The sequence below is a fragment of the Camellia sinensis genome, chromosome 9 (genome assembly GCF_055761805.1).
Source record: "Camellia sinensis isolate YWXY chromosome 9, ASM5576180v1, whole genome shotgun sequence".
Taxonomy (NCBI): domain Eukaryota; kingdom Viridiplantae; phylum Streptophyta; class Magnoliopsida; order Ericales; family Theaceae; genus Camellia; species Camellia sinensis.
The window spans coordinates 42,049,715-42,064,998 of NC_138969.1; positions in this window are offsets into that span (position 1 = coordinate 42,049,715).

The following is a 15,284-nucleotide window of genomic DNA, read 5'->3' on the forward strand; positions in this document are numbered from 1 at the left end:
TTTCATAACAATAACAACTTATAAAACAATTCCACTAAGCCCATTACTTTTCTCCTATTTTCCATACTTACAACAGATTTTCCCTTTTTCAAAACATACTTTCAAATACCCAATTTTCCTCCACACTTTCCCAAAATCTCACAATGGCATTTTGGTTTATTCCCAATATATTCATATCTATACATGCATGCCTTTAATAAAAAGGTGATAACAAATCATCAACATGTATATAATCGACAAATGAGGCAACTCGGCCCTCCAAAATTGTAACCATCGCAATGCATGATATACTCAGGTATACTGAGACAATTATAATAAAGTTCTACTCTACCTGCCATAAGCACGGTAAGTTAAGGATACACCTTACAATCAAATGACAAGCCATATTCTCCAGACACAAGCTGGAAGGTAATGGTACCTAGTCCAAGTTCTCCAGGCGCTAGCTGGAAGGCACTGGTACCCCTCATTCTAAGCGCGGTATATAACACCAACCATCTCAATATAACAAAGCACAACCAATAAGTGTAATACGTACATATAAACTATTCAAGATACATAAGCAATGTGTTAAAGTATATGAACACATAGGTGTGTGGAGTACATTCCCTATCTCCTCCCACACACTGGAGTACATCACCTATCTCCTCCCAAACAATTATACATATAAAATGTATTATAGCACTTCATTACCTACAATGGTCAATCAACACAGGTGTAATGCATACACGACAATTCAACACAACCATGTCATCCTCTACCGATGACCAAGGACAAAACCTTTAGATGCATGATTTTAATACACCTATTATAAAGACTCAACTCTCATGAGATCTTAAACCCAACAACGACACTAGTACGATAGGTAAGGGTAAAACCCCCAAATGTGTGTATTCAACACTCATGATACAATAATTCAATTCTCATATTTATTTCCTGAAACTTACATAGAGTTAACATTTCATTTCCCATTTCCAAGATCAACTTCCAGGTTTTTCTAATTTCAAACCTCTTTTTCATTTCACAGAACCAATTCCATTCATTATAAAGCCATAACCTGACTCGATTCAATACATTCATTTCAAAACAACCCCAAAGCCATAGTTAATCCCTTAGGCATTAACACCTTCTCTCAACTCATATTAACAATAGAGACTTACAAACATTGATCAACTACCTGTAGACACCCCATTTTTGACCGTCTTTAAGACTTGGACGTCATCGTTTGAACACTCGATGATTACCCTTGTTTGTGTTTGTCTTGAGTTCTCGAAGGTTTCGGCTACGCGCCTTACCTCAAGACCTCTCGACTTGTTTGTTTTGTGTTTGGTTTTGCATCAAACACTTGTTGTTTTGCTTCTGAGGGTGGGAAATAGCTTGTAGGCCATCCCCACACCTCACCGGCCATGGCTTGAGGCCACCGGCCTTGTTTCCTTGCCACCGGCCATTGGTGATGGCCAGTCGGCACTATTGATGGTCGGTCGGCATTATGTTTGGTCGGCCGGCCACTGATTTTGGTCAATCGGCCACTTTTTCTGGCCGAGACCTTTTCTTGAGGGGGTTTGAACCTTTTGAATCCTTGGTTTTAGCTTCTTGAGGAAGCTTGAACCTTTTAAACCTTTGGTTCTAACTTCTTGAGGAAGCTTGAACCTTTTAAACCCTTGGTTTTAGCTTCTTGAGGAAGCTTGAACCTTTTGAACCCTTGGTTTTAGCTTCTTGGGGAAGCTTGAACCTCTTGAACCCTTTGTCTAGCTTCTTCAGGAAGCTTGAACCCTTTGTCTAGCTTCTCCAAGAAGCTTGGTCTTCTTGGCCCTTTTTGCTCCAAGCTTCTAAGAGAAGGTTGGCCCCTTTGCTCCAAGCTTTTAAGAGAAGCTTGGATACTTCTTCCTCTATAAATAGAGAGTCTCTCCTTCCATTTCAAGGGTTCCAAGAAATTTGTCCAAGACAAAAACATATATCTCTCTTGATATCTCTACATCCAAGCCTCCAAAGTGCTTGGTTCTTGACCCCTTTGCACCCCAACTCCTAAGCACACACCTCCACCATTCATATAAGGTGCTTGGAGGGTCTTGTGGGGGCTCAAGACTTGGTTTTGACTCAAAAAAATCTGCTGGAGTGCTGGTTTTGAAGAAGGTCTTCAAGGGTGAGTTTCTAAGCCTTAAATCCCCGGTTTTTGCACACACTTTTATCCTGTCTTGCATGCTGTTTTGAGCTTAACTTATAACTGAAAAAAGTCTTGTTTTTGAGTTCTTTAAATAGTTGTTTGAGGTCACTTTTGTATTTGGGATTGTTTACCCCCTCTTAGGCCTTGTTTGGCCCCATTTTGTGCTATTTTTGGTGAGCTCCGGGACCACCTTGTTTGGGCCTCCCCACCACTGAAATCTTGAGATATTTCAGTGGTGAGGATGGTGGTTTAAGGTCCTAAGAAGGAGAGGGCCATCCCCTCTCTTTGTTGTCTTCAAAAAGTGCCATTTTAGCCACATGTGTGAGCACCATTTTTAAATTCATGTTGGCCATGTCTTAAGTGTTATTTGTGCTTATTTTTCCATGATATAGCACTATTTTTACTTGGTTTAGACACACCATGCATGCCTTGCATACTTGTCTTGTAATGCCATGAATTTGCCTTAACATGCTTTAGGCTTTGACCCTTGTTCTAGCATGATTTTGGCCAAGTTTTGTGAAGCTTTTATGCATATTTTAGTATGCTTTAACTTTGTTTTCAGTTGCTTTGGTCATGCTCAACATGTTTCGTATGGTCTCTTTGCATTCTAGCTTGTTAGCTTTGGGTGTGTGGGTCACTAGCATGCTTTACTTGGCTTGTTCTCATGATATGGCATCATTGGAGACCATATTTCAGTCCATGTTCCATATTTGCATACTTGCATTTTCCATCCCTTTCATGCTTTGAAGAGTTGATGGCTTATGCTCCATGTTTAGACCCTTGTGCATGCATGCTTGTGTGTGTGTTTTCATGCTTTTGTTATATCATTTTGGCCACTGTTTTGGGCCTACTTGAGGGCTGTCCGTTTCGGTTCAAGACCATCCTAACATGTTGTTGCATGCTTGCCTTGTATGTTGTTGCATATTTGGCCTTGTTCCATGTTTGTTACATTGCATTTTGCATGTTTGACACATTGCACATTTGCATGCTTAGCTTGCATACTTAGGTTGCATAGCATTGCATGCATCTCATGCTTCTTGAATTGATTATGATAGAGGTTGAGGCCCATTATTTGTTTTGTGCATTTCATTCCATATTGAAATTGCACACTTTGGCTTCTTTGGGCCATCATGCATTGAAATACGTGATTGATGGTCCGAGGGTCGAGTACCATGCTCCCTTGAGTCTTAAACATGATAGGGAGGGTGGTGGTGCAAACATTGCTTTGAAAATACTTTGCCATGCCTTGTCTGTCCTCTGCTGCTATCAAAACAGGTTTCTGCAGGAAGCTTTGGCCGGCCGACCATCTATACTGCCGACTGACCAAAATATTTGTGGCCGAGAGCTCCATAATTGGTCGATGACCAACTCCCTTTGGCTGGTGGTGATTCCCCTTGGTCGGTGGTGTTCCACAGTGTCCATGGAGTGTATGTTGGGACTTGTGCAATTTTCAGAGGAGCAGAGCAGGAAAAGCAGAGGCAACTTGTGCATGGCGACGGATTTCCGAGCAAACCCGAGCACGCATGCATCGGACCCTCTTCCCAAAGCTGTTTATTGGTTTCTACTAGTTAGGTGGTCTGTAATAATTAATTAGTTTGTAGGTTAATTAATTTGTATATTCTTTTGGTTCCTCCAAGCGAGGGCGAATTTGTTATAAGTGTGGGTGTGTGTGTGCATGTCTTCCAATCCCCACTTCTTTCTCCCTTTTACTTACCTGCTTTCAATGGTTAGTATTAGGGCATGTTTCAATTAGCATACTTATGCTTGCATGTTTGCATCATTCATCAGTCTTGTATGCACCGGGCTCGGCGCATCATGCTAACTGCATTGCATTTTAATTCCAAGTTGAATACATGATAGCTGTAGCATCATCATATGTCATCTTAGATTAGCCGAGCCTATTCTAGTTGCATTTTGTACGTGTTGCATTAGCCATCTCAACATGAACTAGGATCATGCATTTGATTACTAACTAGTTTCTGTTTTGGCTTGGAGTACTAGGTAAGCTCTTATGCTTTAGCACCTTGCATGCGTGTGAGTGTTGCCATATTAGCATGCTTACCATGAGGCTATATGCTTATGTGTTATATCTGCTTGAATGCCTATGGGTGAAGGTTGGACTGTTTGAGTTGGAACAATTCATTGAAATCCGTGTTTTAGCCTACTTGCGAGTAGCAAATTTCAAACCGATTTCTAAACAAACGGATATGCGATGCTTTGTTCCAAATTAGGCGACCTAGTCTATACTTGTTTGCTGTGCGCATCACGTAGTAAATCTAGGCTAATTACCGGAATAAGAACACATAATGTTTTCAAAACAAGATATCATGATTAGTAGAGGCCGATCTTCGGATCGGGTGAGAGAGGGTGCTCATAGCTGACCTTCCCCAATCGTACCCAAGTTCCCGAGCCGAGGCAACTCTGGTGATGACGGACACGTGGCCTTAGGCAAACGAGTCAGGGTTTCCTAAATTCTCCCAAAATGAAATATTTAGGTGGTAACTCTGTATCTGTTAAAGCAGTCCATGTTTGGCACTTCTTTACAAAAATCTATTTTTCAAAACAATTTGCCGGATTTAGACTCTTTGGTTCAGATTAAGAACCGTGACAATTAGAGTCCGAACTGTAGTGAGCCTAAAGACGAACAGAACGGGACTCATCCTCCCGGGGCGTTCGAGAACGTCTATGCTACCCTCCATTTTAATTTACCAAATCAAAACATAATTTAGGGCTTTTTTCTTCTTTCCACAATAACATGCTAATTTACACTCCAATTAGTCCAAAGAACTATCAATGATAAAATAAACCCATTTTCAAATAACCAACCCTAGGTTCCTTCTCATGATTTTCAAACAAATCCAACATGAATATGATTTTCATGGAATACAAAACTACCACATGTCTATCTATAGACGGAGTATTGAAAAAGAACAAGGAGAATCCCTACCTCAAATGGAGAACCCAAGGGGAAGAAGAGACAAACTCGAAAGTGCTCCAATCCCAAAGTTTTTCGGATCAAAATGAAGCCCACGCAACCCTCTATCTTTCTCACAAAGAGATTAGGGTAGGAACACCCAAGAACTAGATCAATCCCAAGAGAGAAGTTTTATTTTAGAGAGAGAGGCTCTCAAAATAGGGTTTTGAAAAGTAAGAGAGAGAGAGAGTGTGTGTAAAAAGTGAGTTACAATATCACAGTCCAGATCTGATATACGTATGACCTGCTCGAGCGGAGAATAGGACGCTCGAGCGTCAAACACAAAAATTGAACCCGCTCGAGCGCAAAACGACCCGCTCGAGCGCCAAGACACAAAAACAAAACACACCCGCTCGAGTGCAAAAGAAGACCCGCTCGAGCGTAGATTACACTCATTCAGCATTTTTACAGAGTTTGAACACCCGCTCGAGCGTGAAAAACACATCTGCAGTAGTTTTGCAAACGCACAAGATACTGAAAGTATACAGACTCCGCTCGAGCGCAAAGGGACCCGCTTGAGCGGATCACCTAAAACCTGGGCAACAACACTAGAAACCAGAACTCAACCAACTTGTTCGAAACACGCCCAAAACATTTCTAAACTCAATTACCAAGGGTTAAGGGATGTAAATGCAACACAGACAACAACCAACAGCCACGGAACCGAGTCCGGGATACTATTAAACAGTAAAGGGAAAATTGGGATCGCTATAGGTTGGGTTTGAAGTGAGATGTTAGAGAGGTGATGTGACTTAAATAAGATGATGTGACTTAAATAGGATAGTGACTTTTTGATTTTTTAACTTTTTTAGATCATACCAAACAAGGCCTGAAGTTATCTCCCTTTGTTTATAATTTGATTTTTTAATATGATTAAAGTTAGATAAACATAAACACTCACAAAAAAAAAAATTAATTGCAATTTGTTCAATGGTTGTAAATAATCTTTTTATTTACTATTTTAATGGTTTTTTTTTTCAATTATTTTTTATTATGAGAAAATATGATTGCAGTTAGATGGCATAAAAAAAATTGTGATTTGTATGATTGAAGTTATCTCCTTTTGTTTATAATTTGATTTTTTAATATGATTAAAGTTAGATAAACATAAACACTCACAAATAGAAAAATGTGATTGTAATTTTGTTCAATGGTTCTAAATAATCTTTTTATTTACTATTTTAATGGTTCTTTTTTTCAATTATTTTTTATTATGAGAAAAATATGATTGTAGTTAGATAGCATTAACAAAATTGTAATTTGTATGATTGAAGTTATCTCCTTTTGTTTATAATTTGATTTTTTAATATGATTGAAGTTAGATAAACATAAACACTCACAAAAGAAAAATGTGATTGCAGTTTGTTCAATGGTTCTAAATAATCTTTTTATTTACTATTTTAATGGTTAATTTTTTCAATTATTTTTTTTATTATGAGAAAAATGTCATTATAGTTAGATAGCATTAAAAAAAATTGTGATTTGTATAATTGAAGTTATCACCTTTTTTTTATAATTTGATTTTTTAATATGATTGAATTTAGATAAACATAAACATTCACAGAAAGAAAAATGTGATTGTACTTTGTTCAATGGCTCTAAATAATCTTTTTATTTACTATTTTAATGGTTCTTTTTTTCAATTATTTTTTTATTATGAGAAAAATATGATTGTAGTTAGATAGCATTAAAAAAATTGTGATTTGTATGATTGAAGTTATCTCCTTTTATTTATAATTTGATTTTTTTAATATGATTGAAGTTAGATAAACATAAACACACACAAAAAGAAAATTGTGATTGTAGTTTTGTTCAATGGTTCTAAATAATCTTTTTATTTACTATTTTAATGGTTCTTTTTTTCCAATTATTTTTTTTATTATGAGAAAAATGTCATTGTAGTTAAATAGCATTAAAAAAATTATGATTTGTATGATTGAAGTTATCTCATTTTGTTTATAATTTAATTTTTTAATATGATTGAAATTAGATAAACATAAGCATTCTCAAAAAGAAAAATGTGATTGTACTTTGTTTAATGGCTCTAAATAATCTTTTTATTTACTATTTTAATGGTTCTTTTTTCAATTATTTTTTTTATTATGAGAAAAATATGATTGTACTTAGATAGCATTAAAAAAATTGTGATTTGTATGATTGAAGTTATCTCCTTTTGTTTATAATTTGATTTTTTAATATAATTGAAATTAGATAAACATAAACACTCACAAAAAGAAAAATGTAATTGCAATTTGTTCAATAGTTCTAAATAATATTTTTATTTACTATTTTAATGTTTTTTTTTTCAATTATTTTTTATTATTAGAAAAATATAATTGCAGTTAGATGGCATAAAAAAATTGTAATTTGTATGATTGAAGTTATCTCCTTTTATTTATAATTTGATTTTTTAATATGATTAAAGTTAGATAAACATAAGCATTCACAAAAAGAAAAGTGTGATTGTAATTTTGTTCAATGGTTTTAAATAATCTTTTTATTTACTATTTTAGTGGTTCTTTTTTTCAATTATTTTTTATTATGAGAAAAATATGATTATAGTTAGATAGCATTAACAAAATTGTGATTTGTTTGATTGTAGTTATCTCCTTTTGTTTATAATTTGATTTTTTAATATGATTGAAGTTAGATAAACATAAACATTCAGAAAAAGAAAAATGTGATTGTAGTTTGTTCAATGGCTCAAAATAATCTTTTTATTTACTATTTTAATGATTCTTTTTTTCAGTTATTTTTTTTATTATGAGAAAAATATGATTGTAGTTAGATAGTATTAAAAAAATTGTGATTTGTATGATTGAAGTTATCTCCTTTTGTTTATAATTTGATTTTTTAATATGATTGAAGTTAGATAAACAAAAACACACACAAAAAGAAAAATGTGATTGAACTTTGTTCAGTGGTTCTAAATAATCTTTTTATTTACTATTTTAATGGGTTTTTTTTTTCAATTATTTTTTTTATTATGAGAAAAATGTGATTGTAGTTAGTTAGATAGCATTAGTTTAATGGTTCTTTTTTATTTATTTATTTTTTTTATTATGGAAAAAATGTGATGTGATTGTAGTTTGTTCAACAGTTCTTTTTTTAATGTGATTGTAGTTAGTTCAATGGTTCTTTTTTTAATGTCATTGTATTGTAGTTAGTTTAATGATTCTTTTTTTTCATTTTTTTTATTATGAGAAAAATGTTATGTGATTGTAGTTAAAATATTAAATCATACAAATCACAAATATTTGTGAAGTCAAATAAACATAAACACTCACAAAGAGAAAAATGTGATTGTAGTTAGTTCAATGGTTCTTTTTTTTTTTTAATTTGATTGTATTGTAGTTAGTTTAATGGTTATTTTTTTCCTTTATTTTTTTATTATGGGAAAAATGTGATGTGATTGTAGTTTGTTCAATGGTTCTTTTTTTTAATGTGATTTAATCTTTTTATTTTCTGTTTTAATGGTTCTTCTTTACAATTATTTTTTTTATTATGAAAAAAATTATTATAGTTAGATAGCATAAAAATATTTGTGATTTGTATGATTGAAATTATCTCATTTTGTGATTTTTATTTGGTCTAGCCAAAAAAAAAAAATTATAATTTGATTTTTTAATATGATCGAAGTTAGATAAACATAAACACTCACAAAGAGAAAAATGTGATTGTAATTAGTTCAATAGTTCTTTTTTTTTTTAATGTGATTGTAATTAGTTTAATGGTTTTTTTTCATTTATTTATCTATACTATATATTAAGTAAAAGGGGGTTTTTAACCCCAAGCCTTGTGGGAGCTCCAATCTTCCAATCTAAATTTCTTGATTTAAAAAAAAAAAAAAACCTTAGCATTTATTAACTTCTCCCAACCCCCAAGTCTTACCCTCATAATAACACTTTAATGCATTGAGAACAAGTATAAAAAAAATTCTTTGAAATCGAACATATGAATTCTTTGAAAAGTCCTAATACATATGATTATTATCCCTAATAATAACACTTTAATGCATTAAGAACAAGTATAAAAAAAATTATTGAAAAGTCTAACAGATATGATTATTATCAAAATATTAAACTTTAGTATAATATAATATAAAAAAGACATATTTAATTTCTTGAAAAGTCTAACACATATGATTATTATCAAAATATTAAACTTTAATATAATATAAAATGGAAAAGAAGAAGACATTTAAAAAAAAAAGAAAACATTTAAAAATCGCAATTCAAAAAAAAAAACCTTAGCATTTATTAATTTATCTCAATCCCCAAGTCTTACCCTCATAAATTTCTCCCAACCCCCAAGTCTTACCCTCATAATAACACTTTAATGCATTAAGAACAAGCATAAAAAAAATTCTTTGAAATCCAACACATATGAATTCCTTGAAAAGTCCCAACACATATGATTATTATCCCCCATAATAACACTTCAATGCATTAAGAACAAGTATAAAAAAAATTTCTTGAAAAGTCCAACACATATGATTATTATCAAAATATTAACTTTAATATAATATAATAAAAAAAAGACATTTAATTACTTGAAAAGTCTAACACATATGATTATTATCAAAATATTAAACTTTAATATAATATAAAAAAGGAAAAAAAGAAGACATTTAAAAAAAAAGAAAGACATTTAAAAATCACAATTCACATATATAGATAATTGTAAACATAATCCGTGCATAGCACGGGTGATATGCTAGTTTTTATATTAAGGAAAAAGGAGTTTCTAACCCCCAAGCCTTATAGGAGTTCCAATATCTCAATCTAAATTTCTTGATTTAAAAAAAAAAAAAATCTTAGCATTTATTAACTTCTTCCAACCCCCAAGCCTTACCCTCATAATAACACTTTAATGCATTAAGAACAAGCATAAAAAAAATTCCTTGAAAAGTCTCAACACATATGATTATTATCCCTCATAATAATACTTTAATGCATTAAGAATAGTCATAAAAAAAATTTCTTGAAAAGTCCAACACATATGATTATTATCAAAATATTAAACTTTAATATAATATAGAAAAGAAAAAAAAAGATATTTAAAAATCACAATTCACATATATAGAAATAATTGTGAAGTACAATGAATTCCTTGAAAAATCCAACATATATGATTATTATAACTTATAATAACACTTTAATGCATTAAGAATAAGCATAAAAAAAATTATTAAAAAATCCAACACATATGAATTCCTTGAAAAGTTCAACATATGATTATTATCAAAATATTAAATTTTAATATAATATAAAAAAGAAAAAAAAAAGAAGACATTTAAAAAAAAAAAGAAGACAAAGTGGTGAAATACAACCCGTGCATAGTACGGGTGATATGCTAGTCTATTCTATATATTAAGCAAAAGGGGGTTTTTAACCCCCAAGGTCTGTGGGAGCTTCAATATCCCAATCTGAATTTTCTAAATTTTTAATTTTTTTCCTTCAAAAAAAACTCAACATTTATTAAATTCTTCAAAGTCTTTTTGACTTCCTTTTCAAAACTCTTCTCTATGATTAGAAGAAAGATACAATGCATTCAACCGTGTTTTGGGAAATGCAATTACCATAATATGGCTGCTGCTTTCTCACGTGATAGTCATTGAGTTTTTCCAAGACTAATCACCCTAATTATTTTAATAAGATTAATTTTATACAAATAAATATGATTGAAGTTGGATAAACATATAGGCTAATGTGAACTCTTATATTATTGAATGTTTTAATTAAAACCTATGCATACCAAACTTATTAATTGAGTCCTCCATGGCTCAATAAAAAAATCTGCCATATTATAAGTGTATTATGATGTCTGCCTGAATTCCACATGTAATATATATATATATATATATATATATATATATAAATATGTTATAGCGATCATGATTCTTCCTTCTTTGATTGTTGTATCCGGACTTAGGTTCCATGGAGTTGGTTGTTGTATATATCTTGTTGTCATCCTTTAATTCCATATATTTGAGTTTTAGGATCTATTGGGCGTGTTTCGAACAGGTTGGTTGAGCTTTAGTCCCATTCCTAGTCGCCCAGATTTTTGGTGGTCCACTCGAGCTGGTCCCTTTGCGCTTGAGCAGAGTTTACATACTTTCAGCATTTCGTGCCTCTACAAAACTTCTGCAGGTGCGTTTTTCACGCTCGAGCGGATTTCTTTACGCTCGAGCGGGTCGCGCTCGAGTGGGCCTCTTGGCGCTCGAGCGGGTTTTCAAAGTCTGTAAAAATACTGGAAAAGGGTAATCTACGCTCGAGCGGATTTCCTTTTGCGCTCAAGCGGGTACTTTTTGATTTTGTGTCTTGACGCTCGAGCAGGTCCAGTTTTTTGTGTTTGACGCTCGAGCGTCCTATTCTCCGCGCGAGCAGGATAGTCGTATATCAGATGGCAGCTGGGTGATTTTGAATCATATTTCACGTTTTCTTTCTCTCTCTTAGTTTTCTAAACCCTCTTTTGAGAGCTCCTCTCTCTAAAATATACCTTCTCTCTAGGGGTTGATCTAGCTTGAGTGATCTACTCCCTTAGTGTCTTTGCAAAGAATGTAGAGCTTGGCTTGGGCTTCCTATCAATCCGAAAATCTTGGGTTTTGGAGCATTTCGAGATTTCTTCATCATCTCCTTTGAGTTTCATCTCTTGAGGTAGGGATTCCTACTCATCTTTATGAGTTTTAACATAGATGTTGAGCTTTTTGTATAAATAGTTTGATTTGGGAAGTTAGGGTTTGAGATGGGTTATATTAGAATAAGGGGTTTTATTCTTTTGATTCAAACATTTGTGTTTTGGGTTTAAAAAGGAGGTTATTGATGTTGTTGATAATATTTGGACCTTTGGGTCAATATTGAGAAAAATGAGGAAAATGCCATGTTTGGGTATATTTGGGTCATTAGTGTAATTAATGACATTTATTATGGAAATATGAAATTGAGTTGAAAATAATGTAATTGGCTCATTATGAGATAGAATAGTAGAGTTGGAATTATTAATCACTCACCTTGGAAATTGTTGACAAATTATCTGTCGATATAACTATTATCTGTTTAGAAATAATTGCTTTGGGCTATCGGTGGAGGATAGTCTTGATTATTGTAGACATTGCATGATGATTAGGTGAATTAAAACTAATCAATTGAATATGTCATTGAATATGATGGTTAGAATAATACATCAAATTTATGTATTGATTGATTATGTATATGATATGTGTTTATATATATTGTGTTGTGTGTGAGAAGATAGGGGATGTATTCCACGGTTTAGGAGGAGATAGGAGATGAACTCCTAAACCGGATATTAATTGGGAGGAGATAGGAGATAGACTCCATTGATACAGTAAATATGTGTATCTATTGAAGTGTTGATACAGCGAATATGTGTATTTATTGTGAAGTATGGAAGTGTTTGAATGTATTATTGATACAGCAAATATGTGTATCTATTGTGAATTATGGAAGTGTTGTTGATATGAGCTATAGTCTCATTAAATTATTGGCCAGGTTCTGAGCCTTATTCATAAATTGAGAACTAGATAAGTAATGGGAAATGAAATGAAACATGGACATATTTGTCATGTAATTGCAAGGAATTATGAATTGATTTATGTGAGTTAAACATTTATCAAATGTTCATGTTTTAGTTATTGCTCATATTATGTTTAGCATATCTCTATTGGGCGTTGACTCACCCTATATGGGACATCATTTTCAGGTACAGGTACTATGCCACCTCCAAGGACGTAGCTTGGGAGGCTTGAGGCTATTAGACCCTTTTGTCATTTTTGTTGTATTACATGTATATCAAGTCAAGGGCTTACTTTGTGTAGAGTTAGTACTCTCCTTTTGTAACCAAGTGTTGACTTGGAAAGTTGTAAGCCTATAGGGCACTTACTTTTGTTGTCAACATGTAATACCTTTTGTAAGAATACTCTGATGATGCTAATATGAAATCTCTTTTCTTTATCGTGAATGTATGATGTTATGGGTTTATTTTGAGGGCGTTACATATGTCTTGGCCTATTAAATTGTAGTTTTCATTAATTAAAATTTTTGTTTTAACTCAGCATTTATTAAATTCTTCAAAGTTTTTTTGACTTCTCCTATATACACATCCTTTTTAACTTTTTTTTTTTTGATTTTTTTTTTTTTAAAAAAACACACCTTTTTAACTACTTCGGCCTTTCTCACTTCTTCACCCTTTTTAACTACTTCAGCCTTTCTCACTTCTTCACTTTCAACTTCACACTTTCAAACCGCGAGCAATCCAGTAAGCTTCCTTTCAAACCGTGAGTAACAAATCTCAGCACTCCACATACAATTCTTTTATTTATTATTTTATTCAGTTTTTTTTTAATTTTTTTATTATGAGAAAAAATGTGATTTGTATGATTGAAATTATCTCATTTTGTTTATAATTTGATTTTTTAATATGATTGAACTTAGATATGATTGTAGTTAAATAACTATGATTTGTATGATTGAAGTTACCTCCTTTATTCACCCAAAAAAAAATTATTTCCTTTTGTTTATAATTTTATTTTTTAATATGATTGAAGTTAGATAAAAATAAACACTCACAAAAAGAAAAATGTGATTGTAGTTTGTTCAATAGTTCTAAATAATCTTTTTATTTACTATTTTAATGGTTCTTTTTTTCAATTATTTTTTTTATTATGAGAAAGATGTCATTGTAATTAGATAGCATTAAAAAAATTGTGATTTGTATGATTGAAGTTATCTCCTTTTTTTATAATTTGATTTTTAATATGATTGAAGTTAACTCACAAAAAGAAAAATGTGATTGTAATTTGTTCAATGGCTCTAAATAATATTTTTATTTACTATTTTAATGGTTCCTTTTTTAATTATTTTTTTTATTATGAGAAAAATATGATTGAAGTTAGATAAACCTAAACACTCACAAAAAGAAAAATGTGATTGTAGTTTGTTCAATGGTTCTAAATAATCTTTTTATTTACTATTTTAATGGTTATTTTTTTCAATTATTTTTTTTATTATGAGAAAAATGTGTTAGCTAGTATCAAAAAAAATTGTGATTTGTATGATTGAAGTTATCTCCTTTTGTTTATAATTTGATTTTTTTTAATATGATTGATGTTAACTCACAAAAAGAAAAATGTGATTGTAGTTTGTTCAATGGCTCTAAATAATATTTTTATTTACTATTTTAATTGTTCTTTTTTTCAATTATTTTTTTTATTATGAGAAAAATATAATTGTAGTTAGATGGCATTAAAAAAATTGTGATTTGTATGATTGAAGTTATCTCCTTTTGTTTATAATTTTATTTTTTAATATGATTGAAGTTAGATAAACATAAATACCCACATAAAGAAAAATGTGATTGTACTTTGTTCAATGCTTCTAAATAATCTTTTTTTTCACTATTTTAATGGTTATTTTTTTCAATTTTTTTTATTATGAGAAAAATGTCATTGTAGTTAGATAGCATTAAAAAATTGTGATTTGTATGATTGAAGTTATCTCCTTTTGTTTATAATTTGATTTTTTAATATGATTGAAGTTAACTCACAAAAAGAAAAATGTAATTGTAGTTTGTTCAACGGCTCTAAATAATCTTTTTATTTACTATTTTAATAGTTCTTTTTTTCAATTATTTTTTTTATTATGAGAAAAATATGATTGTAGTTAGATAGCATTAAAAAATTGTGATTTGTATGATTGAAGTTATCTCCTTTTGTTTATAATTTGATTTTTTAAATATTATTGAAGTAAGATAAACATAAACACTCACAAAAAAAAATGTGATTGTAATTTGTTCAGTGGTTCTAAATAATATTTTTATTTACTATTTTAATGGTTCTTTTTTAAAAGTTATTTTTTTTATTATGAGAAAAATATGATTGCAGTTTGATAGCATTAAAAAAATTGTGATTTGTATGATTAAAGTTATCTCTTTTTGTTTATAATTTGATTTTTTAATATGATTGAAATTAGATAAACATAAACACTGTCACGACCCCAAACCGCCCCTAGTAGTTTGGTGCCGTGATGGCCAGTAATCCGTAATTACCGAAGGCCAACTTTTCAAAAACTTAACACAATCAGAGTATGGATATAGGGGGGCTCACAAATGCGGAAGCAATGAATCAAA